Source organism: Phasianus colchicus, chromosome 16 (genome assembly GCF_987193195.1).
Source record: "Phasianus colchicus chromosome 16, bPhaCol1.hap1.1, whole genome shotgun sequence".
Taxonomy (NCBI): domain Eukaryota; kingdom Metazoa; phylum Chordata; class Aves; order Galliformes; family Phasianidae; genus Phasianus; species Phasianus colchicus.
This window is the reverse complement of record NC_143451.1, coordinates 15,012,944-15,039,823: the sequence shown is the minus strand read 5'-3', so window position 1 is coordinate 15,039,823 and position 26,880 is coordinate 15,012,944. Positions and strand designations below refer to the sequence as shown.

The window sequence follows — 26,880 nt, the reverse complement described above, 5'->3', positions numbered from 1 at the left end:
CATCTGGTAAAGGGAATGGTGTCAGTACGTGTGCAAATGTGAGGCAAATGTCTTTAAAAAGGAAAAGGAATATTGCCTCAGTTCTGTGCACCTACAGCTTGTCATGTTGTGGTTCTGTAGATGTGACCGCAGCCCTTTGACAGCTCACGGCAGCTCTGCATGGTTGTCACTGGTGAGATAAAAAGACAGAAGTGTGGTTTTGTTTTTCTTCTACTGAAGAGAGCTTTCCTGTCTGAAAAGATAACAAAATGGGGTTAAAAGAATGTCCTGGAAATGAGTCTGTGAAGCAATTTATGAGATGCTCTGCAGCTTCCAGACGGGTGAGTTCCCTTATCCTGAAGCTCAGTCCGGGCAGCTCCCTCCTGCACAGTGCTTATCAGCAGCAGATGGCCCTGAGTTAGTGATGGAAATGTTCTCACTATAAGTGTGTTTGGGAAAAACACTGCTTCAGTGGTGTTACAAAAAAACCCTGTTGAGTTTCAGAGCCTCCTACAGCTGATGTGCACAGGAATTACACATGCTAATTACAAGCGTGGTCTTTGATATCCTTAAGTAAGTAAAATCACAGCCACATTCCGAGTGTGTCTGTGAGTGACTACACCTTGCCTCGACTACAGCTATTGAACCGAGGGATTGATTTCTGCCACATTTGATGGAGAAATGAACACAAGTAGTGCAATGCATTTAAGTTCTTACATGCTTCATGAAAACAAATGCTGGTAGAAGGGGAAAAACAGAGATATTATTTCTGTGTGCCCTATCAATGGTTGACTTGCTAGCAAGAAAATCCCCAACAGAAAAGGGTGACTCAGTAGACACTCTACTTAGATATAGCTGAGCAGTTGGTTTGTTGGAAGGATGGAAAGAGAGCCAGCATCAGCTCCCTAAAGCAGACCCCTACCTGAGCTCATGCCCTGACTATTGATTTCTCCTTATATTTTATTTCTGTATTGGTTGATAAAATGGTCTGTTAGGAGATGATGAGAAACTGAAAAAGAGGGGTGTGCAGTAAGTTCTTGTAAAGGTAATTGAGAGATGAAAGTGAAACACAAGAAGCCAGCCCTTTTCAACATTGGCATATGTCTTCTAAAATACAGAAAATCTGTTAAATCCCTCCAAATCTTGTTGGCTGCCCGAGGTCAGATTAGTCACTGCAGATCTGAGGTGTACCCGTGTCAGGTTTTTTTCAGTTGCAGGTTGATAAAGGATCTGTCAGTTAGTGAAATGCAGTTGATTCATTGTTCTTCTACTTTTATAGCTAATTTTATCTACCTCTCTGTGGCTTTTGGGAAGATACAGCATGTGCCATTCCTTTCTGTGCCTTTATAAAAACGTTGCTCAAGTGACAGGCAGGTCACTCTTTCCTGTGTGCTGGCTTCCTTCAAGCTGCTGGCATTAGGAGGGTGCCGATTAATAGCTCTGTCTTTTAAGCTTTAATTAATTCAGTTCCTTCGGCTGCTACATGCCCTTCTTAAAACTTGGCACCACTTGAATCTTTTAGCAAACCTGATATGAGAAGTCACCGTGCAAATAGCTGAATTTGAGCAGAGCTCCTCGTGACCTCATGGTCAGTTCTGGGTAAAAAAAAAAAAATATCAAACAGAAATATTTTCTCTGTCATTGAGCTCTTGGTTTTGTTTTTTTTGGCTGTGCAATTCTACTGCCAAGAAACAAAGCGTAAGACCTTACCCTGGAAATGCTTAGAAAAACAAATCAGTTGCACTCACTGCTTGCACTAATGAATTAAGGGCTGCCAAATCGCTGATAGAGCAGAAGTCCCACTGCACAAAGCCACAGCTCTGGAAGCAGTGCTCAAGGACTGCGTGAGGGTGTGCCTTAAGGAAAATGACAGTGCCCACAGAACTGAGGGCAGGGCCTCAATGCAGGGAGAGTCTGCTTAGTTTTCTCCTTAGCAATGAAGTACATAATGAATCTAAGCAGCAAGACGATCCTGGTTAGCTTTGCAGCAGTAGTATATTTTCTTGTACTTAATTATTTAAAGCAAACTGTATAATGGGTCTTTGGCATCACGTGACCCACTAATCAATCCATTCACTTTTGCATAATGCATGGGGCATCAATGTTATTCCATTCCAAGATCTCTTCGGAAAAACTTGCCAGTCTGCTCGTTGCTCCTCTGCAGCGAGAACACAAACACACAGCTTGCTGTGCCATTTGCCTTCTGCGTGCATTCAGAGCCAGCTGAAAGTGTTCCCAGCCATTAGCATGTCAAGAACAACAAAAAAAAGAAGGCTGTATGCTGCTATCTTCCAGCCACATCTGAAGGAGTGCCCGACTCCTGGGTGGTGGGGGGCTCCTTTGGCAGTGTAAGGAAAATCAGACCCCCGCTGTGAGGTCCTAAGAAGGATATCAAGGGCAGATGGAGTGTTTTTCATTACTGGTAGTGCTGTTTAATTATGAATTTGTCTTATTCTTCATGAAGGCACACTGGAAATAGTTATATAAACGTATTTGACTGGATATACGCTACTTAATGTTTGTGAAGCACTGTCCAAAGTTTCTGTACTCACTGGTTAGCTTGAAATTGTCAAGATCAAGCCTGCCTACCATGGCATATACACTTAAACTTACATTTGCTTGGAAAAGAGCATGTGAAAGTGTTACAGAGTAGGGAGGAGATCCAATAAAAACAGGCTGTTAAATCATTATCAGCTCTAACCAAGAGTCCTGGTCAGTGTGGAACTGAAATATTTTATCTTTGAGAGAATGACAGTAGGTCAAGGGAAGGGTTAACCTTGAGGCCTGGCGTGTAGGTCAGCTGGACAATGGACAAAGTGCTGCAAGAGGGACTTGAGAAGCATTTCCAAACTGTCTTTGAGAGGCTGTTTTCGCGTTCCTTCTTGGCTATTTACATTCTATCCAGGAACACAAATGCTTGGATAGTTCCCAAATAGGCCACTGGAACACTTGGATGCCCTCCAGGAGGCAAAAACTGTCTGCGCTTCAAGTAGGGCAAATCACTGCAGCATGGCTGTAGCCAGGGTTTCAGTATTCTTTGTTAAAGTACTTTGGAACTGACATTGTAACAAGGTAAGAAATAACGCCAGTGGGCAGTGATAAGCACTCACGGTTTCTGTTGGAGGATAATGTGTGTCTATTTGCTATGGTGGTTTCCTGCTGTCAAAGTCTGAGTTTCCCGTAGTTTCATTTTAATTCAGCTTTATCTTCCATCAAGAGATTACATTTGAAAGCAATCAGCATCTCTGATACTTGCCCATAATATATTAGTCTGCAAATTACAGTGAGACACCGGCAGGATTGCACAGTGCCTTGTTTTCCTTTGTATCGTGTCCAAAACACTGATAGTCTGGAAGCAGCAGTGAATTAAGCTGTGCAAGTGTGATGTGGGATCATGTGTTAGCTTATGTCTGCTCACTTGAATCTTCTTCCTGGGAACTCTCCTTTTTCAGTGTGGACTTTAATCAGCATCAAATGTTGGTCAAGGCTTAGGAAATACGTGGTTCTGGTTGAAGCTGGGTGGACATCTGTCTCTCACACAGTCACTGCATGCTTCTTGGTTTTTGCTATTTTATTCCTGATCAGTAACTGCTTATCAAATAAGAAGTTTCTATTACATCCATTACTGCCATTATTTAATCAATGATAACCTTATAAGCATTTCAGCAATAACTTCCACCTTTGAAAATGTGCAGTGGGTTTAGAGGCTGCAAGTGAAAATGAAGAGAAAGGTTACAAGTAGGATGGATTTATCTGCATTCTTTTTTAGTCATGATAATGAAGGAAAAATCTTTCCTACATCATACAAAGATATTCAACTCAGAAAAGTGGCAAATTAAACAGTTTTATTGAATTTGCCTACAGTTTTCTGTGGTAGCAGTTGTACCAGAAGTGCTGTCTTTAACATGGAGTTGGTAAGGCATCCGTTATTAGAAGAAAAACAGATTAATAACAAAGGCTGAGTGTAAGGATCAGGTTTTTGTCATGGCCCCTCGAGCAAAACTTCCTTATTTTGTGTTGCAGAAAGCAATTCTTGAGAATTCTGACAAATGGGCTTCTGATGGCTTTTGTAAAAAATAGTCTGGAAATAACCATCTGTGTGCTGTGTCAGAGTACGTATTCTGTCTGAGATCTGCACGAGCAAAGGTGGAAAGTCTGTTAATTTAGCAATAGGCTTGAATGAACTGTGCTGAGAATGAACTGCAGAGAGGCATTGGGTGTGGTGATGCTGGCAGTGAGCACAAAGAAATTCTCTTCAGTTCTTACCCTCAGTGCAGGGCCGACGCAGCCTGCCATTGGGCAAAGAAGTACAGCAGAGTTATTGTTATCCTCCTGACACTCCAATTCTGCATTATATTTTGTATACTTTCATTCAAGATGAAATAAGGGTACTGTCTGAACATACACAGCAGGGGAAGATGCTGAGCTGCACTTCCTATGATCTGTCACAATATTTGCGTTGTAGCTCAATAGCTTTCCTATTGTACTGGAAATTTCACTCTTTAGTAAGAGAGGAAAAATTGTAAAAGCAACTCTACTTCTGTACTAACAGCATTAGTTTTTCAGATGTAAGCTGTACAAGGTCTCTCATTTTGAGATGTGCATTTAGGATTGGGGCAGAGACAATTTTTGACAGCTCTATGGAATTAATTCTTCTTTATGACAGTGTGTTTTACTGCTTGCTGTATGTAATAGTTTCTTTCATTGCCACTTATGTCCTTTGCAGTGAATGAAATTCGCCTGTATGACAGTACGCTTTGAGTGTCGGTGGTTTTCATTTTGTCTATTAAGGAAGATAATTGTGAGGAGCAGATCAGACCTGAAGGAAGGCTTCTGAACTGAACCCATTTCAAGAGGGAAAACAGAGCTGTCAAAACTTTGACTTTCTAATTCCTAAAGAGCTGTTAATTCAGTCAGCTGCATGATCTACTGGGAGTAGAAATGAAACTCCACTTGCATGACCTCTGGTGTCAATCATTGTGGGAGGAATCTGCATTTATATTGTCAACGCACAAACTTTCTTTACTTCCTGAAGCATGAAATCACCTTTCAGATGGAGTAAGAAATATAATCGCCCATTCTTGAGAGGTGTAACAGTTTGGTCCAAGGCTTCAGTTACACAGAGAGATGTTTGAACACTCTATCTTGACTTCAGCATCAACCAGTCTCTTGGAAACTATATGCTTTGCAAGCCGGAGTTTCACCATTTATCTATCCCTAGGAACATACTTAAGGGATGTGGATATAATTAGAGGTTGAAGCCTTGAAGAAAATTTATTCACCATTCTTCAAATCAGAAACTACAGGCCAAGGTTAGGTTTGCAAGGAGGTTCTAGTTCTGGGGGGCATGATGTAGTTACCTGTTCTTCAACAGAGTATGGATATAGTTGAGCATAATCCTTTAAATGCAGAGATAGCATGAAAGAAAAAGTGAGCCCAAAAGAATCTGAGCTGCAGGATATGTTTTATTGTTTTTCTATGAATGTTGTGCCTTTCTCTGCCAGTTGTTTAAATGGATTTTCACCATGTAGCACTACAGTTATGCTGTTCAAGCTTTATGCCAGGTGTAAGATGTCGTGCATCTCGCATGACATGCTTGTTAGGTCTTGCTGTATTTCTGGTTTGTTAGCACAGCTTCTGTTGTCTTCTTGACATACTGGAGATGCTGGCATGCTACTCAGCCATCCTCAAATACCTCTGTACATTTCTTGGAGTAATATATGTCAAGTTTAGTATGATGACATGTTTTGCATCTGTTGTTCCAAGAAAGATAGTTCTGGTCATATGCTGATCAGGACATTGAATAACCTGCTTAAAATGCCACCCGAAGCAGTGCAGGTTATCATCAATACTGACCATGAAATTAGCCCAGGTACCTGAACTTGTATCTGATATGTTCCACAGACAAAATCAGCAGCCCATCAAAGCAGCTGTTTCCCATGAGTCGGGGTGAGGGAAAGCAGCCAAGCGAGCTCACACTGCAGTTGTAACTCACCTTTCATTGAGTGATGAGTCTGGCATCTCTCACTGCTTGTGACTTTAAGATGCAGGAATCCTTCAGCCAGACCCCAGGTGTGCAAGCTGGTGACCTGCTAATCTTTTCTGTACTTCAGTGTCACGTGTTCCTTTTTTTTTTTCCCCAAAAAAACCATCTGTTCAGCCTGGCCAGCTGGAAAGCAAAGGAACAAGAAGTGAGTTGGCTTAGTAAGTAGGGCACCTTTCATCATGTGAAACAAAGTTGCTTTTTTTCTTTCTTTCTTTCTTTCTTTTTTTTTTTCAGACAGTCTGATTTGGGAATGTGGACATGCTATAGAGAGCCCTTACATGCAGAAACCTCTGCAAAGAGCCCTTATAGCATTTACTGCTAACTACAGGTACCTGCAGGAAGGGTTATTCATGCTGTGCCTTGTTCCAGTGGAGATGCCCAGTATGTCAAAAAGGAGGAAGAAAAGTGCTTAGAAAAAACAGTAAATACATAAGGATAAATAAATATGACTGTAACATACAATTACATGCCTCTTCTCTGCATGCATTAAGAAATATAGAGCTGGCCTGGGAGCTTTTTCCAGTGAGGCATCTAAGTTTGTTTGGAAAGGGAGAGTATAACAGAAGAAATATATAAAAGAGCAAGAATGAGACTCCTTTCATCTTTTGAACATCTTTCCCAAGAATTTATAAATGAATTGACTAATATTCAGTGATAAAATAAAAGAGTAACTGACTGGGTGTGCCTCGGGGCTGCCCTCAAAACGAGATGTGCCGTCTGCATGGAGCATACCTGCTGTGTGCATCTCCTGTGTGGCTGGAGGGCAGGCTGCAGAGCTCGGGATGCTTTCTGCCTTTAGTTTTGTGTCTGGAAGGTTGGCTCCAGCACACCGTGCTGCCTGTCTGCTGCTGGGTCATCAGAACAGGCACTCTGCCCACTGGTACTGGGATCTGATCAGGACGTGATGTGACTGCATGTGTGAGCACAGGGCTGCTGGCTGCTGCTGAGATCTCCCAGCAGGGAGGTGGAAATCTCTGCATGCTAAAGCATAGCTTTGAGCTATCCCAGATATATTTCCACCGCAGCAATCTGCACTACAGTGCTGTCACTGCTGTGCCTGGGGGTGGAATGAAGGTCTCTGGGCACACAGCGATCACCTCACTGGAGTTTGTTCCTTGTAATGCTGGAGCACAGCCTGGGAGAGCAGCGCTGCTCTGTGATGCGTTCTGGTGTCATTGCTGTACTGGGGGTTAGTGCTACACAGGTGACAAGTGTGTGTGTGTGCTCTAAGCACAACACAAGGCAGGGAATGTGCAGGATTTCGTGGTTCCTGAGAGTATATTCTTGACCAGAAGCTAAACAGACAACTTCAGCACCATCAGTGAAAGCAGAAGGTTAAAAAATAAAAAGGCTACATTTTTTCCTCATTTCTAAATGAAAATGTAAAATATTTCAAAAAAAATTTTTTTTTTTTAATGCTTTGATGCCTTTCTTTGCAGATATCATTTACCAACAAGCTCTGCTGCTTCTGCTGTTGTGTTGTGTAGAATTCGTTGGGACCATAAATCTTAAAAAAACACAAATATGGTTCAGGAACCTGCACTGGTGCTCCCTGTCAGACTTTTCAGCTGATTTTCTATGTTTGCTAGTTTTCATAGTGCCAGGTATGGGGTCCTTTATCAGTAAGAAAACAAGAATGTGGCAAAGACCAAAGGCACACTTGTTAGTACTCATTGATCCAGACTTGTTCTAGATATTGAGTGTGAACGAGGGAAATCAAAGGCCCTGTAGTCATTCTCCTGTAGATACAAAAGCTTAAAGATGTTTTTATGAAGATCACAATTCTGAATGTTAAAATCCGTGGGGAGGAGGAGGATGCTTGGTTGTAGCTTTTTGAATTAGCAGCAGATATTGCATGTTCACAATAAAGTCTCACTGACAAAGCTAGAAACATTTCTTAAGCTCCAGATGGCTGCTGTTCTTTATGACTTGCTTTAGGGTGCAGACTTTGGTTTCATATATTTTGATAATCTATCCTGATTATTGAACTAATACTCATAGTTCTCCATGTGCTGCAATAGTACCCTTTGAGAAGCTGCAGCATATGGCTTAGTAGGGGAAATTTCGAAGTTAAGAAAATCTCTATAGATGACATCTCTCATTTCTTAGGTTCCCTTAAGGCTGGGACCTGTAACTTTGATAATGTCTCCTTAAACATTTTGAGTGACAAGATTCTCATTCTATGCATGGTCTTTCAGTGGATGAGGAATAATCTTGAAACATTTCCCGAAGTCTCTTCTAAAGACCACCCTTTATGTTGGATCAAGTTCTAATCTGAACCAACAACAAAAGTAAAAACATGTGGAAGAGATTGTTGGATAGAAAATACAAAGGGCAAAGCTGCACAAGTTTTGTGTAGGTGACAGAAGATGGGAGCTGAGAATCCCAAGCCCTGGAGCTGCTGAGCAGTTGCCACAGCAGGGGTTGTACTGATGGATTCTCTACAGTGTGATTGCAACACCTTCAGAATCAGAATATCACATAAAACAAGTATCCACGTAGAAGGAGGAAATAAGGAGTGTTGTAGGACAGAGTACTTTTTGTAGGACCCTGCAGTAGCACAAACATGAGAAAGCTGAGTCCAAATACACATGCTATTACAAAAGTGTTCTTTTTCATACTGACCTTGTTGGTATTATTCTGCATTTACATTCCTGTGGGCAAAAGAAGAAACTGAGTGTGACTCGTGGGCAGGGTAGTCTGAGAGTGGGCTCATCCCAGGGGGCTTATTTAGAGACATCTGTGTTGCTCCAACTTCAGGAAAGCACTTCGAAAAAAAGCATAGAGAGTTTTGTTTTACTCGATTTATCTGTGTGTACAGTTTAGTGCTGACATTTTTCACTTAGTATTCACTTCACAAATGAGAGATGTAAAATGCTTAGATTAAAGCTGAAATTAAAAAAATATATTGATTCTCTCCTTTCCTTCCATCCTTCTTACTAAAAGTTTTTGGCTCTTTTACATTAGTGACTGTGGTCTATATTGGCATTTACGCTAATGAAGAGCCCACGGTGTTTCCCTAAATGTTCTGCTACAAGTACCTTGTTAATAGCTTCCATTTATCCAGCAAAAGAAAAACTGCAATCTCCAACATGTTGTGCAATAAACCAAGGACACAGAAGGGGCATGAAAGTGCAGTCTCTCCCTAACTGTGCCATCCTTTATTCCAGCACAGTCAAATGCTTTATATAGGAAGATGAAACCTGAACTGCAGGTCAAAATAAGCTTGCCCAAGGATCTGTGCTTGTTCCTCTCCAGAGATGGAAATAGACAGAAATGAAATCTGAGTGAGGCCCTGTGGCTTGTAGCACAGTGGTTAGTGGTAACTTTGTCTAGGAAATTACTATCATGTTCTAACAGAAAGTAATGATACTGCTTGCTGCTTGTACTTCATGCTGGGTAAGAGAAAAGCTTATTAGCAGAAATAAGCATTCTGTTTTTTAACCTACTTTTCTATGGTATGTGATAAAAATGCTAAAATGTGAACTTTATTTCATCAAGTTTATTCTGTGAACAGAAAGGAAGACAACACTCCTGATCCTCCTCCTCTTCATATACCAGCAAGATTTCAGGGTGGCAGTCTTTGATGAGATTCTGAAACATCAAACCAGGAAACGATGGGGATAAGCTGATTTCTTCCTGAGATAACACTGAAAGCATCCCTGCATGTCTGATGGAGAACAGAAAACGAGTGAGAAAGGTAAGACAGCTTCTTTAGAATTAGTTCTTTTGCATTTCTGAAACACGAAAAGCAAAATTAAGTCTTACAAGGAAAACATAATTAAGTTTCACTTGGATAAATTCCATGGCTATAAAGAGCTAATAGAACCAGCACTGTAAGCAAGTGAAATACACTTAGCTTACAGAACTATTTGGCCATCATCTGTACACATAATTACACTGATTCATGTGAAGGTGATGTTTACTTAAAATAAAGATGGGGCAATTATGTTGATAGTTGCTTTCTTAATTTGCCACTGGTGTTCCTTCAAAAAAACATAAGCCACAAAAATTGTAGCTAATTGTGAAGGTTTTCTTGTTGGTGATCTTGGGCAGGTCCAGCAAAGTGGTAGCAGCAGTGCCAGGAGCATAACTCATGTATGGTTAATCTCCCAGGCTGTACTCCAATAGCTATTCCACTGAAAAGTAAAGATTCTTTCCAGAATTAGTCACAAGGAATAATTAATTTATCATCTTCTAGCAATTAGTTTTTCTTGCCGTATTATAATGGATTCTGTGTTCATCATCCAATCAGCAATTTTGAAATGGTCATTTAACGCCTGCAAACCATAAAGATTAAAAAAATACAAATACTAAGATCTTCTGATTAAAAATCCATTGGGTAGGAAATGAGTTTTATCTCAGTGAAATTGCATAGTAGAGAAGAAGTCATAAAGATATATAAAATATATGCCAAAATTTAGAACATCTTTAGGGGACATTAATATTATTTGCATGTATTTGTCACTAATTAGTCTGTCTGCATTTCCCTGCAGAAGGCAGTCTTCTAAAACAGTCCAAATTCTGTAAGGTGATTGTTTAGTTCTGCCTTAGGCAAAAACCAAGTGATGCACAGTGCAGTTGCTCACCTGCCATTGCCCTGCGTGCAGCTGGACCCCAAGCAGTGGCTGCCCCCAGCCAGCTCATTGCTGAGCATTTGTGAGACACCCTTCTGGCCAGCTGAGCTCAGCTGTCCTGCTTTGTCACCTCTTAGTTGCTTTTCCCTCCATCTCCTCATGTTGGGCAGCACAAGAAGCTGTGAAGTTCTTGAGTTAGCATAAACACTGCTCTACAACTTTGACATTGGTGTGCCATCAACATGATCTTCATCTTAAGGCCAAAACAGAGACCATACAAACTACCGTGAAGAAAATTCACTCTATCCCAGCCAAAACTAGGATATTTTTATGTGCTGACTTCAGAGTTGCTCTTCCTGCTCATTTGGTGAACAGCATTTGATGCTCCAGTTATGATGTTTGTTAGCAGCTGCAAAACCCAGCGTTAGCATGGGGCTTAGTTTTGCTAATAAATGCCCTTATAATCTCAAAGTTTTCCTTTAGAAAGCTACTGGAGAGCATTTTTTAGCAATTGAGTTAGCTTTCCTGTAATCATGCTGCTTTTCAGCAAGCCTTGAACCACATCTCTCTGAAAGTGATAGATGATTTATTCTTGCTGCAGGAGGCTGCTGAAGTTGCTCATTAACAGTTATTGATGCCATAACACTTCTTGCTATAACGGACTTTCTTTTGATTATTAGAACTTCTTTTAGCTTCAGTTCTCTAGAGCTTAGTCATAGCAGCTTAATCAATATTTTGGTGTTTCTAAATGGGATTTTTTTTAAATAATTTGTCCCATTTTTCTTTATTTACTAAAATGTCTATTGCAATCAAAGGAACTGTTTCCTCCTTATTTTTTTTGCTCCCAGAAAAGGTTCTTTCAGAAGTTTCAGCAACTCTTTGCAATGACCAGGAATATGAAATTCTGTGTATTCTGTGTTTCTTGGATACCTATGTGAAATGTTCCAAGTGCTAAAGTTATTGCAGATGATGTCATCCAACAGACTGTGTGCAAATGACCAGCAGGCACTGATCCTTGCATTGATCTGGCTTTTGATTAAAAAAAGATGTTACAAGGTTTCCATTCATTTAAATGGGAATATATTAGACCATTAGCCAATTTTTTATTTCTTTTAAATAATGAAATATTATAGAAATAGTTCAGAGGAGCTGTTAGTACTACAAGCCCTTCCAGTTGTTAGCTTTTCTTTGTTATAAGATGATTTATAATGAAATATTTTCTACTCTCTTGTGATAGAGCTTTGTTCTGTATAATTCTTAATTTTTTTATAGCAAGACGTTTCTCTTGGGTTTAAGTCAGTGCAAAAACCAACAGTGAGTTCTCAAGCATGGCATTCTTTCCCTGTGATTTCTGCATTTTGTGCTGCATTTCCTATTGTAGGTTGTACACAATATATCTGGTGGATTCTTTCCTACTTCCAGAGCAGGGATAAGAGGGTGGGTTTTGATTTTCTCATTCTTAATGAATGGAAAAATAGCACTGCTTTGACCCTTTAATTTACAGTCATAAAACTGCCCAAAGCCTACTTGACAAAAAAGGAGTGAAGAGCTTCTGACCTGCTGGAAAGGAGTGTTTCCCTCTGGATTCACCTCCCATCAGTCTTTCCCATTTAAATTTGTCAGTACAGATAAAAATCAGACATCAAATTCTGTACCAGTAAAAAAAAAAATCTTTGATTAAATACAAGGGCTGCTCTGAAAGTAATGCCTCCTGTTTTGTTATGTTGGCCCACAATGTCAGAAGCAGCTGTTGGTGGGACGGCAGCAAAGGCTGAACCTTCCCATCAATATCCCATTGCATTCTGTGGCCTTGTGACAGATGGCAGCAGAGGGGCACAGTGGCAGAGTGGCATCTGGGAACAATACTTTTTTCTGCTGAAACACTGAAAGGTTCTGTAAGGTGCTCAGTAAGAGATTTCTATCCTAAGATCCTCTGGGATGACAATTCCCATTGTCTTGCTTTCTGGTGAATTATTTTTATTGCTCCTAAAAGAAAGTTTATGCTTTTGAAGAAGGTTGTCTAACTGGAATTAGTTTGTTACAAGAGCAGAAGGAAAGTAGCTTTTGTTTTTTAAAGTCTTCAAGGATTCAGTCTAATCCTTAAATCTCCAAAGTTGGTGATAGGATGTTTGTCCAGGACTGCAGTACTGCCTGCTTGTGAGCTTCCAGAGATTTGTCCAAGCAGGGTTTGAAGCAGGTGAATATTCTTTTCAAGCTTCACGTTATCTAAACATACACCTTCTTTGGGATTTAGTGATAGTTTGTTCATGTTGGGTTTTGCATTCCAAGGAATGCAAATTTTTTTGCATTCCAAGAACCTGTGTGTCTGTCTGAACTGTGAAAATTACCACCTTAAATAACAGCAGGACAAGGCATGTCAGATATAACTTTTTAGACAGGGCTGACTGCTTATTTTGTGAAGACCCCTTTTTCATATTTCCTGCCAATTGGCAAACCTACTGATGCTGAGCTACTCTGCTGATGGTTTTATTTACTGGGGACTGAATCTGGTTTGTGTGTCAAGCTTGTGACATACTTCTCTGAAGTTTCTGGTGTGAATGACTTGCAGGGTGACAAGTAGGTCTGGTGCAGAGAGAAGATTAGAACAGAGCTGCTCTGCCTTGTGGTCCAGACTTTTAACTACTTGAGAAAGAAACAATCTTCCCTGTTCTGTAAAGCTCTTATAAAAAGTCTTGGTATCCTTTTTTTTTTGTTCTTTCCCTACAGCTGTCAAAATGCTACTTAGTAGGTTTATCCAAAAAAACTGTGAGCTGGGGGTATAGTCACTGAGCTGATCCCATTTTAATCATTGACCTTCAGTGGAAGGAAGCAAAAAATCAAATATACTTTTTTTCTGATCTTTGAAAGGCTGCCAAAACTAGCAAAGTTGAATTCATCTGGGACAAAGGAGATGCTTTTGTTTTCCTGCTTCTTTCAGCTTTGTTGTATTTTTTATGGCACTCAGCTATTGTAATTGGAATACAAAACAACTTTGCATCAAATCCCTCTGAAACAAGATATGCTTCATATAAGTACAGTGCCACCCAGAAGATGCTCGTGTATCTTACATGTGTATAATTTATACCTTCTTGGTAAGTATTCTGTATTCATGCAGCATTTTTTTTGTTAAAGGACAAAGATGGAGAGAGAATTTTCCTGCACCTCTTTGGCTTGAACAGAAGAGCTCAGCCTGAATCGAAGTACTAATTCACATGCAGCAATTTTGAAAAGAAAAATTAAATATGAATCTTAATTTTTTTGTATCATACAGACTGCTGACATGAAACCCCCTGCAGATGTTACTTTTATCCTTGTGGCTCAATGCTCTGAGGGACATACACCTGTTCACAGTGTAGTGAGCTCACATCCATGCACAGCCTGTCCAATATTCATGCATCCTTCAGGTTCAGTACATTGGGAATAAACCTTAGAGCAAAGGCATTTTTCTTAAAAGGTCATTAAAGCTTTCCAGAGGCCAAAACTGTTTAGTAATGTTCATGTAGTGAATTAAGTGGTGTCACATTTGTGATTAATGTCAATTAAACAGCTTGGGCTGATTTTGTATGATCTAAAGCAGTTTTGTTCCATATTGCCTGCTGTGGGACATGGCTGCAACTTTGGCTCTGGCTGTGGACTCCCCTAGAGCTAAGATGATAGATTCTGGATGTCACTTGCAAAGACTGGGAGGTGAATTGTTCAGTATTGGTGAGGATTCTTTGTGTACTGGTCAACATGGCCTAGAATATTTTATTCACTGCCTTGCAGCTAACATGAAAACAGGAGAACAAAAATGAGCTGGGCCAACTTTGTTTCCTTATGAACATAACTCTGGTTATGTCCATAAGTTATGCATACTGGTTCAGCAATAAATTTTTTTGCTTTCTTGGGAGTGTAAGCATTTGTAGGATTAAATAAATAACAATAATTTTAATAATAATAATATAGGGACTCCTCCATAAATCAGTCAGGCCTTTTCTTATATGAAACTACTTAGTTCTGTGTAACAGGACAAGATGAGTACAGTTTTGAAATCATTCACATTCACTCTGAAATGTAAGGACATTGGCTGGTGTTTGATTGATGCAGGTAATGGTTTTTGCTCACCAAGGACAGAACTTACAAAAAAAGAATAATTTAAGAAGCTGATACTTTGTAAATCTGATAAAATGCATGTTTTCAACTGGAATTTGGGATGTTAAGTAACTACTTGTAAATTTATTCTGCTTCCATGCTGCTTACTCCCCTGGGAATATTTATAGAAGACAGCCTTCATTCTGGTGAGCTGAACAAGCTAAGCTTAGTTGTCTTTTGTAAGATGAAATCTGCGTTGCCACCATCCTCACAGAGACCATTCTTTTATCAGTTTCAGTTTGTCCTCAGCTATTTTGAAGAATGAGCACAAATGTATTGTAAATCCTGTTACTATGCCTTTCTCATTTCTGGAGATGCCTTTCCAGATTCATGCTAGGGTTTAATTTGTCTTTTCTTTGAGGCAGCAATGCCACACTGGTGGCTCATCACCATTCTCAAAGCCTTGAGGCTTTCTCTTCCTGTCATATGGAAATCAAAGTATTTCATGGGAGTCCATCTGTTCTGATGAAAGCAAACACCTAACATTTTTTGACCAGCCCAGAAAGCTTTTAGATAGCAAGCTGCTTGATTTCCTGAGAGTTTATTGACTGTTGAGCTCTACCTCTGAGGCAATTCTCCTATGCAGAGTAGGTCAGGTACGTAAGACATCCCACAATGCATACTGTAGATCAAGTCTCAGGCAGGTAATAATCAGATCTAAGGATTCCAGTCCTCACCTGCCTTTGTCTGAGGTAAACCACAAAACAGGAGTTCTGATAATTGTACTAGTGTAACCAGAGGTTCAGTTTTATAATGAAATATAATGGCCTATTTGAGTTTGATTCTTTTTTTTTTTTTCCCTAGAGCAAAATTCTCGTCCTAGCAATAGTAAATATTATTGTGTTTCTGGAATAATAAGATATTGTTAGAAGAAAAATCCTGTATGTATTTATCTTTGAGATTAGATTAAGACGCTAGCAACAAATGCAGCCATTTATATGTCTCTTCATGGCTATTCCATCCTTAGCTGTCAACGTTTCCTTGAAGGATCTCTCTGTTGTACATTGTCACCTTCACTTTTTTTCTTAGTTAGCCATGCTTTTTGTTTGAAAAACAAGAACCAAATATGCAGGAAGAAAGAACCTTACTCCTTCAAACCTTCACCTTGATAGTCACACTGATAGCCATTATAACATTAATCCACCACAAGCAGATTTTTTTTGTAAGAATCCCTCAGTGAAGGATGATTTGTCAATTACCATGTTACTGAATGCTAACTACAGTGGCTCATGACTTCCATAAGGCAATGCCTTATCTTAGGTCCAGTTACCTTAAAATATTGGACTCCCTTCTCTGGTAGATCAGTGATTACTTTTCTGCTTCTACCGATTTCACAAATTGGACTTCCTTCCTAGAAACACCCTCATATAGTTGTCTGTCTCAATTCTTTATCAGTTGCACTTTCACTCTCACTGCTTTTTTTAATCAATTCCCTCACAAACTGGTTTGATAAAGCAACTCAAAGAACATGATGGTTCTCAGCCACTTTAAGGTTGATGTGTGGTATAGTGAAGCCCTGTTTCATATTAAATGAATTTGTTTCCTACAGTGCTTTACTGTCAGCCTTCCAGAAACATAGTTCAGGAGTGGAAGAAGGTTAATTCACTTATAGGAACAGGCCATTTTTCATTTTATTGTTTAGATTCATTGTATTGCTAACTTATTATCTAGCAGTTAAATGTCAGGTTACCCTCCACTGCCTTCTTCAAGGAAGACTTTGGCATGAGTTGTCTGAGCCTCAGGGGAGGTTTAGATTGGATGTTAGAAAGAATTTATTTACAGGGAGTTGTCATCAAGCATTGGAAGCGGTAGAGAGAGTCTAAAACTGAGGGACGTGGGTTAGTGATGCGATTTGTTGGGCCAGGTTGATGGTGACCTCGATGATCTTTTCTAACTGAGACAATTTTATGATTCTATGAGCAGTAATCCACAGTGTGTGTGACTGCAGAACAGCATATCACTGGAAATGTGATTGACATTTTTCACTGCCTCACTGGCTTGCCTCTTCCTCAGTCTCTTTTCTCTCCTTCCCTCCTTCTCTCCTCTCCCCCCTTCATCCAGCACTGGTGTTTTATGTAGTTAGAACCAGCAAAATCATACACAGCTTTCTTTAGTGCACAACTTAAAAATGTAGCTTACTTTATTTCATGAGTCATTTGTGCTCTCGAACAAGATGAGTAGAACAGCTTCCTTTTTCATGATAATTGAGATAAATGGGCCGGTATAATTGACAGAAGGATGTGATAGACTCAGCTGCTCTATGAGAGCAGAGAGCTTTGTATTTGATGACATTTTCATGATTGGGGTGTCAGTGTGGAAAAGACCTGTGTTTTTTTGAGGAGTGCCTGCTCTGCGCATGCTAAAATTGGGTTACTTTAAAGATACACGGAACTAAGCCCCCAGATGTCTATGCACTTCTGGATAATATTGGATGGTAGCTGTTCAGAGAGGAAGTACTAAAATGAAGCCAGTTTCTTCAATTTGTAGGAAGCCCAATTCATTTAATTGTATACCCTTGTGTGTGTTCCGTAAACATGGTATGCTCTCTTATTGCATTTCCACCTCAGTAATTGAAAAGTTCATACAGAAGTTACACATGGGAATTGTTATTGGAAGGTGATTTCTTTTTTCTTCTGCTCAACAGATACAATTCCCAAGCAATTAAAATTTTTTCCATTATACAACCACAGAATCTCTGCTAAAAATTTCACAGGAACATGCTGCAGGTGTAGAAGAAATAAAACCTTTGAGAAACAGAGTATTTGTAGTAAGGTTAACCAAACATCTAAACATTAAAATTGTGTATTGACTTTGGACAATGAAAAGAGTTGAGAAATATTTCATGCTGTACTTGGTTGGTTGTTTTTTTTTTTTTAATACATAGAATTTGACCCTTAAAGGCAATGGTCTTGGTTAGAGCAGTGGAAGCACAAAGCTTTGATGATTAATGAGTTTTAGAATAAATTTCTGTAAATGCAAGTTCTGCTGTTTTCTGAAGATTTGTAGAAAATTATTTTATATACATTTTGAATCCAAGCATTCAGCCTGGGAAAGACATGACATAAACTTCGTGTATTCTGCTTTGGAAACAATATTTTGCTCTTTGGATCTCCAATGGAGTGTACCTATGTAGTCAGGGAACACAAATATAAACACTATTCAGGTCTCTGAGAATAGAGACAAAGGCAGCCTTTGTGCTGGAACAGGACTTCTGTTCCCAGAAGACACGTAGAACTTAATTCCGAGTTCGCAGAGGTTAATGAAAAGCTTTCCATTGATTTTTCTACTCTGCTTTTATATAGGATACAATACCATTCCCACTGCTGCAGAACCAGGTCTCTTCCTGTAGTACATTTAGGCAATGCAACTGTCATCTCTTACTTTTTCCTTTGTCATCCTCTCCTTAGGAAGCAAATTATGACTGCTTTATGACAGTGCTGTTTTAGGAGCAGCATTTTGTATACGTGTTGCTTTGTGTTCATAAGTAGAAAGGGTGAAAAGTGTGTTTTGCAGTTGGAGAAGGTTTTGAAGATCGTTAAATTCTGAGAAAGTTCAGGTAGAGATCTAATGCCCGGGAAGTTCTGTTGGCTTCCAGCCACTGAAGAAGGATGAGCTGTGCCGGACAATTCTGTCCAGGCTCCTTTCTTGGGAGGTATCTTTGGATGTTGTGTGCTGGGCCACCAAACCCTTTGAAACTCTTGCTGACTTCAGGTCACAGGGTCACAGGAATGCAAACTTCTGTAGGTGCTGGACAACGGATTGAAAACTGTTATTTTGTTATTATTATTATTTTTCCACTACTCTTTTCTGCATCTAGGTAATGTGCAGGATACCTGCACAGTGTTCTGTTGGGCTTTTTATAGAACAATGTATATGTTCTTGTTAGGAATATCAAATTCCTTTTCCTCAGTCCTGTTATTAAGTGCAAAAGATGGAATGAAACATATCTTAAGTGAGAAACAGAAATACTAAAATGATAGTTATGTCTCAATAATCTGCCACTTCAGTGTCCACCATGACACTTGTGCCACGCTTCTGCATCTGCCTTGTCCACGTGAGTCCCACCTGACGCGAGGATTCTGAGTTCCCTGACTTCCCAGTGTAGTGCACAGGATAGCACGGGCTCTGCTGGGGCTACTGGACCACTCCATGCACTGATGGTAGTATGGTCTATCTCAGAGACAAACATTCTTGGATCTCTTAGGGTGAGTAAATGCTCGCTTTCAGATCTTCAGTGCATAACCTCAAACCTCTGTATTGCTCTTTGAATAAACTTTTCTTTAAAAATTATTCTTAAAAAAAAAACAAAAACAGAAGAACGAATTAATTTCAAGACATTATGTGAAAGCTTATCCCCTGCTGCTATAAGATCTCGTGTCAAACTTCCTGTGATGACAGCATATTTCCTATTGCAAATTCCTCTATTTACACCAGTGGTGGTGTTTATGACACTGTTCATTTTTAATTATAGATTTCTTGAAATTTTTGGAAAAACAATCACTTTTTTTCCCCCCTTTATACCAAATACGTAATCTTTTCAACAGTATTTAATCACAAGGAAAGTATTCTATGTAGGTGTTGGCACTCAGGATAATTTTCAGTACTTCATGAGAGTCAAAGGGTGGATTTTGCCTTTGGATGTATGTGTGCACCAAGGGAAGAGAGGTGTCCATCTAAAAGAGCGGTTTGACTGAAAGTCTCTTCCTCAGTAGGAAACCTTCTATTGATTTCAGTGGATTGGCAGAAATCAACCCAGTAGGTAATTAACACAGGTGGAAGCCTGGCCTCATTTTTATGGTATTGCTTAATGATCATGTTCGTTGCTTTCTTACTATTGCTTTAGAAATGCCATCAGTTATCATTCATTGAATTTCTTTTGCTTGGGTCTGTTTAATTCTTTGCTTTTCAAAGTCAAAGGGTGAACAAGAAGTGCAGAATTTCATCACAAAAGCTGTACAGTGCGGAGGAACTGACACCTAGAGAAACAAGCAGAGTTAAACAGGATTTGACAGGTTGCAGAAAAGAGAGAATGAACAAGATGCAAACAATGGGCAGCATCTACTTATCATTTCACTGGTCACCACAACACATTAAAACTTTCAAAGGCTGTGAAATTAATTGCATGCAGAACAGCACTCAAGGTGCTTAATATTTTGTCTCTCTGGGACAATTTGCTAAGAGCCATCTTTTGAACTACAAATACAAAGCAGGAAAGATGGGCCTCTCTCTGGCTGTGTCATTCTTCATTTTAATGAGGAAAAAATGTCACACTGAGCAGTGTGAATGTGAAATATTATAATATGCTTCAGTTTTATGTCAGAGCAAGTATGTTTCTTAAAAGAGCCCTAATGATTCTAAATTTTAGACCTTGTTGACAAGACATCTGCTTACTTGGCCTGTGGTTTGAGTCTCGTGTATAAACTCATTATCATATATATTAAAAGAAACCTATTAAAATATTTGCATTTTAAAATGAATGATTAAAAAGAACCCATCCACCCAACCCATCTTTCAGAAACTTGTTCTTTTTGTCGTGCAAAACATTCCACTAGGGAGAGAGAAATAATACATTAGCTATTTTCAAGCCATTTAACATTTGGGTAATTCTTATAATTACTTTTCTCTTTAATTGTTAAAGCTGGAAGGCTTATATAATATTACTTTTAAAATTCATAGTTCAATGTAAATAATCTTTTCTGTACCCGCAGACCTCTCAGCTGGATGCTGACTATAACCCTAAGGGTGCTCATTCCTCTTTTTGGTCTTATTTGTTATTTTCTCCTCATCAGTTTTCTATTATTCTCTTTCCTGCCTCTTCAGCTGTCTAGATGCACATGTAATGGGTGAAACAACACTTGAAGCCTTGCTGCTTGTTTATTTAAACAAACCATACTGAGATGAAAAGAGCTGATGATTACAAAGATGTAACAAATCTTATCTAAAAGCTCATCAGGCTCTTGAGAGGTTTTAGAAGATCTCCCACCTGGACGTGAGGCTCTGAGATCTTTGCCTGCTGCCCCTGGTGCAGCACAGAGCAGGATGCTCCCCTCGCTTTGGCAGGTCATTGCTTGGCTCTGTGAGCATGGGTTTGGGTGTGTTTGGGCTCAGCCCGCTCTCAGCTCTGTTAAGTTCCCCTGAGCTGGTGGTTTGCAGGTTGCACGCAGTTCTTCTGGGTCTCCTCTGGTAGATCGGTAGCCGCAAGAGAAACATCAGAATATATCCATAGGCCAAGAGGCTGCTTGCTATGCAGTTTTCTAGGTCTTGTTTGTTAAAAGGCCTCTGCACAAAGCACAAGAGGAGTGCTGCAGCAGGTAGTGGGGAAACAGTCAGCTGAGAAGGTTCTGCTGCCTTCCAGCCCTGAGCACCCATGAGGCTGGGATGGCATGGGTCTGCTAACACACCACCAGCATCGTGCTGGGTTTTGTATTTCAGCAGTTTCCCCAGAAGGAAAAGATGCAGTAAAGATGAGAGTCATTTACTTTGGAGTACTGCTGGTTGCTTGGAGATGAATTTTGTTTGATGGCAAGGCTAGCAAGAAACTACTTTGCTGCTGAGGTTCTCAGGCCTAACAAGGAGGCATCTTTATTTCCTTACACTCCTCTTCCACTCTTCTCTCTTAAAAAAAATAATCTTTGGTGTGTCAGTTTCCTAAAACATGCTTAGTGCTTTCTCAGGCATTTAAACCATTTTGTTGCATATTGAAAGCAGCTGTATGGGAAAAGGAAACGGCTCCTGCTGCTTCACAAAAGCAGTATGTATAACATCACAGCTGGAAATAACATGTTTTATGAACCTGATTTATCTCTCTGTTGTGTGGTATAAATCCTGCCTCCTCACTGCATGGCTTGCACGTGCATTTTCAAGGGCCTAATCCTGCAAGGTCCTGAATGAGGTGCAGAGGAAGGATTCAATTAAAAACAAACATTGATTAAGGAATTGCTATAACTCCTACACGTCCTCTGCTGCCTGCCAGGGCAAGCACTCTGTGGAATAGTACAGATCAATGAAAATATTTCCTACCCATTGGAATTATTACATACAGTACCTAATATAATATTTGAAAATCGGAATTATAACCCATGCAAAGCAGAACATGCTAACACCTCACTTAACACAGTCCTTTTGTTCCATTTCATGATTGTTAGCAGACGATAGACTTTTATGACTTTCATTTTATGATGTTTCCCTTTTGCACAGTGTATTCTGTTGCCAGTTTTCACGGATTGTCAAATCCTTTGTAGAAAGGCAACTGCCTGGTCCCTATTAAAATATCCGAGTTGCCCATGGTCCTTAGCTAATTTATTGTCCCCTGTCCCCGTGATGTTGGGAAGGGTCATAGGTAACTGAGGCAGAGAGAGAATGAGGTATGTGGGTACTTTACATGATCAAGATGTGTAGGAGTCAAATGCAGCTGTGTTGCTGCCATACAGGGCTATGGGTGAGTGAACCACAGGTGCAGCTGTGCTCCGAGCTGCCAGGCCCAGCTGCCTTTCCAGCCCACCTGTACCAGCAGTTATCTTTGAATGTCACCTACTCTACTGACTATTAAAAGCCAGGGAAGCTGCATTCTGTTTCTCTTCTTAGATAATCCAGTTTCTGATTTAGTTGCCCTATATCTTGTCCTGTGGTGAACATCCAGTATTGAACTACAAATACTTGAGTATCTCTGTGTCTTGACTATGTACGGTATGTGCAACATGGTTATTATGAAGGTTAGGCAATGATCAGAAGCCCAGCACGCTTGTTACTGTATAAACCCCAGCAAGATGTCCCTGTCCTGCAATTTGAAACAGCAAAGATGTGTAAGAGGTGGGAAGTGTTGTTTGAACAATGGGGAAGCTGAAGCACACTCATTAAATATCTCACCCAGCATCACACACACCGTCTGTGATGGGCTTGAAAAACACTTCTGTCTTCAGTCTTTTGCCTGTAACTTAGCAGCAAGTCTTCTGCCCTGCATGTGAGCCCAATAGGTATACAGCCCAGTGACAGTTACTGATTAACAAAAAAAAGCTGTTATGCTTTATAAAGTGTTGGAGTATTTTATGTTTTCATGTCTGTTGTGGTGTCCTTCCCTCTCAGCATGAGACAGAAAGAGAAGGAGATCCTCCAGATAACTGTCCTTATTAGCTACGAGTTCAGCAAACCTGTGCCAGTTTGTCTGTCACTACGCTACGGTTATCTGCGGGACAGGAATAGAAAACGAATGTCTAATCTTTAAAAAGGGCTTAGGAAGATTACTTTAACCTTTACCCTGCCCCAGCTCAGCTCTGCTTAAATCCTAAAATGGTCTAAATAACTTTTGTTTTTTGTTTCATTGATGGATACCAGAGCACCATACAGGAGCCACAAGGAAGGAGGCAGCGGCAGTTAGCTGGGGACAGAGATCTGCACATAGAGACAAAACTGAGGGATGTTACATTTCCAACTTTCTTTTTGTTTTTCTAACAAAGAAAGGTGCAGCTGTGCATGTGAGAATAAACCAGCAGGGGAAGGTAAAGGTTGGACAAGGAGGGGAGCTCTCGTCCTTGAATGCTAGCAAGAAATGCTAACTCCTAATTCAGTGAGTTCAGTCAGTTGAATTCTTTCTCTGTGTCATTGTGACTACTTGGTCTCCCAAAGAAGATCTTGGATCTGGTTTTCTACTAAAACTTTTAGGAGAGAGTAAATAAATCTTCAGTAGTCTCTGGGGATTCCATCTGTGGCAGCAACAGGCTGGAGTGTGCTGAGTCGCAGCCTCTCATAACCACTGGAGAAACCCTTGGTGCTTCAGGAGTGTCTTGGAAACATCACCCCAGCTTAGGGTGGAAGAGGATAGCAGTGTATCACCTTGTGATACTGGCTTAAACATTTTTACTGTCTCCATATTTAAAATACAGAAGTTGCCTGATGGGAAAGAGAAGATGTAAAAGCCCATTTCTCAGAAGAGAGCTTTTTCCTTTGGTCTTGTGGGAAGAGAGAGGACTAATCTATGCTGCTCGAGGATTTTTTTTTTTAACCTCAATTTCTACTAGAAAAAAATGGTAATTTATGACCATATTTACTGGCTTCAAACTCATTATTAATTTACCTTTGCATTTCTCTTCAGTCTGGACTGTGCTGTCGCACAGAGCAGCTGTCCCACCCCACATCACACACTGTGCCCTTGCAGAGCCTTCCCCGTCCCAAGGTGAGTGGAAAGGAGACTGCAGGCCTTCATTCCTGCCCTGCTGGCACACCCCCACATCAAAAAGGAAGGGCAGCAAGGACGAGAAGATGGCATGGCATGCTCCAAAACAGGATGTAAGGAGCAGCCTGTGCTGCCTTGGCCTATAGTGGTATTTTAGGATGCTTCAGTGAGATTCATCTCAGCTGAACACAAAGTGCCTCCGGCTGCTCCACTACATTAGGTATCTACACACACAATGTTAGATCTAACTGGAGTAGAAACTTGATTTGCTTTCATTGCATGCACTTTTGGATTCAAAGTGGTGTCTTTCCTCCTCCCCAAACAAAGGCGGAGTAATGGAAATAGCAGTGAGTCACCAGGTATACGGGGGAGACTGGCAATAGCATTAGCAGTTCTCCTGTCATTCTGCTGCCCCTCAGAGTACATTGGGCAATGCATGCCTCTGCTCAGGGTGTCTGAATGCTCTGGATCACCATGGCAGTGAAAGGCCCTCCTTACTTTATGGGAGGTGTTTATAGCATAAGTCTCTAGGGCAGAATTAGAAAAGCTACTGTGAGTACCTGTCCTTGCTATTAACTGCCTCACCGTTGAATGAAGCAAAACTACAGCAAATGGCCTTAAGATGTATGTAGAGAGACTGGAAGGTTATAGGTTTCTAGTCTGTATTATGGTTGATCATCTCAGTAGTGCTTGGGTTTGGGATTGGAACAGGCAGCTGCTCGCTCTCTTTGGATATAACATGGCCAGAAAATGTTCAGAGCTGGTGTTCTAATTGCAGACCCCCAGCCCCTCCCATCTGCACTGCAGCTGCAGTCCCTCTCCTGGTGCTGGCACAACACTGCTGCAGTCTTTTGTTGCCAAATAATGGAACTGAGCTTTGCTAGTGAGGCAGGGCCATGTATTGTCTGTGTTTTTTGTTGGTAAGGATACACTGTAGCTGTTTTCTTCTTTATTATCTATAAAGTTGAATTATTCACAACCAATTTCACTCTAAAGAACTCTCACGTACATTTAAAAAATAGAAACAAGGCTTCACTTTCATTTCATTACGTTCTAATCTTTACAGGGGTTTGTGCTTCTGCTCCTGAGATGCCTTTGACTTACAATGATAAGGTTACCTCGTACCTTCTAATGTGCACCCTTATTTGACAGCCACTTTTCAGTTCAGTAATTATATACACAAATAGCATGCTATCAAAATGTACTGTTAAATATATATCTTTTTAAATTCTTGCAGCTTATCTGCTTGAGAAGACATTTCTGTACCTGTAGACAAGAACTTCAGTAGCTAAATTGTCTTCTCCATCACACTGAGATTCTCCAGAGTTCTTGTAGATGTTCAAAAATAATTCCAAAATACCTTAGGAATAAGTATGCAAGGAACTAGCGCTCTGATATTGAAAATACCTGAGACCAAGTGGGAAATTGTCTCAGAAGTAATACCAAGTAGCTACCCAGTACATTGGCAATGCAAAATGTGACCTCTCCCCTCTTTCCCTTCTTCCATCAGAGGTGCTGCTTTTAACTGATAGACTTCAGAGCCCAGTGATTAAAAAGTCTTGTGAGCAGTATGGAGCCACTGCCAGCTCTCATGTTATCCTACAAACGTTAGCAGTGATCATCCCTATAAAAATGTGCACGTTTTGTTAACTGCTGTCATTTATTTCAGAGCACTTATTGCTATAAAACATCAAAGACGGTTTAATTAAGAGCTTAAATTTTTTATGCTGTGAAGTAGAAATATTTATGAAAGACCTCATCAGAGGCAGAATATTAAAACAAAACAGGTGTTTTAGCAGAAACACAAATAAAATGTCTATCAGTAAACATTAAAAAAATCAATTATTAATCGCGGTTCTTTTAATTCCTATTGAATTGCCTTCCAAAGATTTTGTGCCTAGCAAAGTATATGGCTCTGCAGTATTCTCTTACCCTACCTCTTGGCCTTCCTATTTCTGTCCTGGAGTGCAGCTGATTACATTATCTGCGTCTTCAGAAAAGTTCTTGGGATCAAACTGAGATGAAGGTTATGAACTAACAGAGCCAAGTGTCTGAATTCCTTCCTAAGTACTCTGTTGGAAGAGAAGTCTTTGCCATTTCCTTGGCACGAGCAATTTTTCACTCCTAATGTTAGTATTTCTTCACTGTTGAAGATACCAAACCTGAGAAGTTCATTATGAACCCTGTGGTGGTCTGTAAAATGGTATGATGTTTTCTAGCTCTGGCTCACATTTCTATTGCTAGAATGAAATCAGATGTAGTTGTCTCTCCACTGTCCCTTCCCAGTCTGGTTAGGAGGTATCTGTGAGATTGGAGAAGAACGTAAGGCTGCAGCGTCCACCTTGGACAGGCAGATTGGTGTGGCAGATCCTCTTCTGGTCAACACTAGCTTTATTTGTCTTTTGAAACCCAAAAGCTTCTGGGCCTTTGGCTTAGAGCAGCCTATAGGCTGCCCCCACTTTCTCCTTCTGTTGTTACTGCCATAAGGTTGTCCCCTTCCCTAAACCACTTGCTTGAAACACTGCATTTGTATTGCAGCATGCTATAAGTTCTCACAAACATTAAGGAAAACGTTGCTTTTGGTTCCACTGAAATCATGGCTGGGTCAACAAGATTCACGCTACTAAATCTCTGCTTTATTTCTGAAGATAACAATTGTGTTTGTCTTCTAGGTTTTTAATTATCTGGATCTGTTTGAGCCCAGGGCCTACCCTGTGCTTAGCAGGGGGCCACCAGCTGTGCTGGAGCTGGCTGATTCACAACAGGTGCAATAAGTAAAGATGCAATCATGGTAATTAGCAGGTGGGAGGGAGATGTTCTACCTTATGTAGCTCTGAGAGCCTATTCTAGAAAAGTCCAAGTTTTCGTTGCTGGTTGAGAAATGTGATTGGGTGACAAGATCTGTGTGAGGTGTGGCTAGAACTGAGAGGGAGGGGGGAGAGCCAGGTGTTCCCAGTCACCTATAAAGAGCTCTGAAG

General features: G+C 40.3%; 1 long non-coding RNA gene across 14 annotated transcripts in view; it reads left to right on the top strand.

Annotated features, from left to right (window-relative positions):
* LOC116237402 (uncharacterized) overlaps positions 1-26,880 on the top strand; it is a 221,758-nt gene that overhangs the window by 58,086 nt on the left and 136,792 nt on the right. For 13 of the 14 annotated variants that reach the window (XR_016471520.1, XR_016471517.1, XR_016471528.1 and 10 more), the window contains one exon: positions 9,543-9,725. This is a non-coding gene — a long non-coding RNA (uncharacterized LOC116237402). Of the gene's footprint in view, positions 1-9,526; positions 9,726-26,880 lie in introns of all 14 variants that reach the window. The other variant, XR_016471521.1, reaches the window with a different exon arrangement.